Source organism: Epinephelus moara, chromosome 24, assembly GCF_006386435.1.
Source record: "Epinephelus moara isolate mb chromosome 24, YSFRI_EMoa_1.0, whole genome shotgun sequence".
Classification (NCBI taxonomy): Eukaryota; Metazoa; Chordata; class Actinopteri; order Perciformes; family Serranidae; genus Epinephelus; species Epinephelus moara.
Window position 1 is genome coordinate 2,584,852 of NC_065529.1, and position 3,488 is coordinate 2,588,339.

Here is a 3,488-nt window from a genome sequence, read left to right on the forward strand (position 1 = left end):
TCTCGCGAGCCGCATGCGGCTCTTTGCCTATCAGTGTGCGGCTCTTCGATCCATTAATTAAAACCATCGGCGTGCGGCTCTTCCGTCATAAAAAAAATAAATTTATTGTTATGAGTGCGTATGGCCCTTTAAGAAATTTAACAGGCTTAAGTGGAGCGAGTGAGAGAGAGAGGAGTGCGCAAGGGCAGGTGAGAGGGTGTGGAGTTCGGGAGGAATGCAGGACTGCAGNATTTAACAGGCTTAAGTGGAGCGAGTGAGAGAGAGAGGAGTGCGCAAGGGCAGGTGAGAGGGTGTGGAGTTCGGGAGGAATGCAGGACTGCAGTGCGGTGGCGATATCGCACAACAAAAGTTGTCAGGGAAGAAATGCGTGTCTTTGTGTGTGCGTGTGTGGAGAGAGTATGACAGAGGGAGAGACTGTGTGTGGATGTGTGTGGAGTAGTGTTGCACGTTATACTGGTACCAACGGTAGACCGCAGTAGGCTGCTACTTAAACACCACAGTAGGCTACATGACATGGTGCCACTCCTGTGGCATAAGTTCAAAGTCCAATCAAAGGAGGGTGAGTGTCCATGCACTGACCAATAACAGCCAAAGTGCTCCGCGGCGCAAGATAACGGCTTACCGGCGACCGAGAAGCACGGCTCCAGGTGAATAAATTGGCGTCATGACTGCCCAGAAATACCTGAACAGCCGAGCCGTGGCGGCACACAGGTATGTGACGTGTCAGAGGAGAAACGAGCCGTTCACATTACTCTTTGTGGCAGGTAACGGTCCACAAACCTCACCGCACTTTAGGGACTGTTCTTTACTTATGAAGGGACTTGTCAGGGGAGGAGGGTGGCTGGTTGATTATTACTTTATTTATTTATTTTATTTTGATCCCCACTATGTTCATCACTGATTGATGCTGTTTTTGAAGTATGAATAAGTCAATAAGTAATTTATTCCATTGAAATATCATTGATGTATTATAGAAAAGTGATTTGTCTTTCTATAAATGACAAAAGGCACATCTGCCTCATTTTTGCTGTGGTATCCTGATACTACTCAGAACCATGATACTTTCACTGGTATCGTGCCGTGGGTCCCAATTTTGGTACCGTGACAACACTAATCTCAAGAGAGTATGAGAGTGGGAGAGACTGTGTGGATGTGTGTGGAGAGAGTGGGAGAGGGAGAGACTGTGGGTGTGGAGGGGGGATGGAGAAAGACAGTATGAGAGGGAGAGACTGCAGGCTCGCTGCGAACAACACTTGACTCTGTAGCTCCTCTTAAATAGAAATTAACAAAGCAAAGAAAGTTCGCTCCTTGGTATAACTCTTAAACCCGAAAATTAAAACAAATATCATGAAAATTTGAAAGGAATTGCCGATTAACAAAACTGGAAGAATCTCGTTTAGTCTGGGGACAAAGTCTCAAAACGTATAAGAGGTGCCTCCCCAATGCCAGAGCAAACTATTACTCAGCATTGATAGGAGAAAATAAGAACAACCCCAGGTTTCTTTTCAGCACTGTAGCCAGGCTGACTGAAAGTCACAGCTCTATTGAGCCTTGTATTCCTTTAGCCCTTAGCAGAAATGATTTTATGAGCTTTTTTAATGACAAAATTCTAACTATTAGAGCCAAAATTCATGACCTCCTGTCCTCAGATAATACCTATCTAACCTCAAACACAGCTGTAAGACCTAATATATATCTAGATAGCTTCTCCCATATTTCTCTTCAACAATTGACCGGAAAACGTGTCCCCCTCAATGTATATGGTGACTACGGCCCTGTCATGCATGCATAATTAGGCTACTGTTGTCTGGGTGCGCAAAGCTGAAGTGGCTGGTCTTGTCATACAAAGTTTGATGGAGTGTCAACTGGACAATATGGAGATATTTGCATCTTGAAAGCTGGACTACAAATGTGGATAGACAGAGAGAAACACACGCAAGCCTAAGACATGGTAAGATACATATTCCTCACTATATGAAGTCACTGATAACAAGATCTGTATAATGGATTATAAAGAAATTCGTCAGGTTTTTATTTTGTAGACAATTTATCTGTATTTATAGCGTGATGGGATGACAGTACAATGATGTGTTTGGTATCACCGGAAAGTTCATCAGCATGGTCTCTGGATGATCTGTAAAAAATTTGAAGTCGATTGGATGAAATCCCTAGGACGAGTTCGTTAAAATACAACATGTGGAAATCACGCCAAAATGACAAGTCAAAATCAAAATGGCCGACTTCCTGTTTGGAGTAGACCATTGGTGCCAGAGACTTTTATGTGCGTCTGGACAACATACACATGTGTACCAATTTTCATGTTCCAACTCCAAAAAAACCCCTATGGGGAGGGGTTTTTGAAAATTTCAAGGGGGCGCTATAGAGGCATTTTGTCCCCCCCATGGGCGACGCCCCTATCAGATGTAAGAGCTCGCCATTCTTGACCTGTGTATCAATTTTCATGAGGAGATGAGGTCGTTGAAGCCATCAAAATGCCAAACGTATTTAGTGGCGAGGGATCGATAGTCGCCACGCCGCCACATGGACACCATTAGACGTAGCTTCACAGCGTTCATAAGGTAGCTTCACCAACTTGTTCTGCATGCATTAGAAGTGGAATGAAGTTGATACGCTCAAGTTTGTGGCATTAGGACATGTTAAAGTAAAAACTGGTCACTTCCTGTTACCACCGGGGGGCGCTGAGTAAGGTGGGATATTAACATATCGGGGCATTCGGGGCGGAGCCATCATCATGTCCAGCAAGTTTGAAGCTGCTGAGATCAAGTGTGTGGGCAGGAGAGCCGTTCGAAATTCGATGGCAAGAAAACGAAAAGTCGCCAAAATTTGTCACATCCTAGCGGCCACGTCCCTTGACATAGAGAAAAGCTTTTAATGACTTTTGATCAGCATGTTCTCAGGATGATCTGTACCAACTTTGAAGTCGATAGGACGAAATCCCTAGGAGGAGTTCGTTCAAATGTAAGTTGTGGAAATTGCCGTAACGAAAAAATTCCAAACAAAATGGCCGACTTCCTGTTGGGATTTCACCATGACGTTAAGAGACTTTTTTGTGCGTCTCGGTATGATACATGTGTGTACCAAATTTCGTTTGCCGACGACAAACTAACCCCAATGGGGAGGGTATTTTGAAAATTTGTAGGGGGCGCTATTTCAGCATTTCGCGCCGACCATGTGCAACTGCCCAAAAATATCGAATTTCGGATATGGCCGGACGAATGTGGAAAGTTAGAAGCATTTTCAAATTTGGGAAAGGGCCGAAATTGGGACACGAAATGTCGCAAGAATAATAATAATAATAAACAGCATGATTTCAATAGGGTCCTCAGACGGCTTCGTCGTCGCTCGGGCCCTAATAAACAGCACGATTTCAATAGGGTCCTCGGACGACTTTGTCGTCGCTCGGGCCCTAATAATAATAATAATAATAAACAGCGCGATTTCAATAGGGTCCTCAGACGACTTCGTCG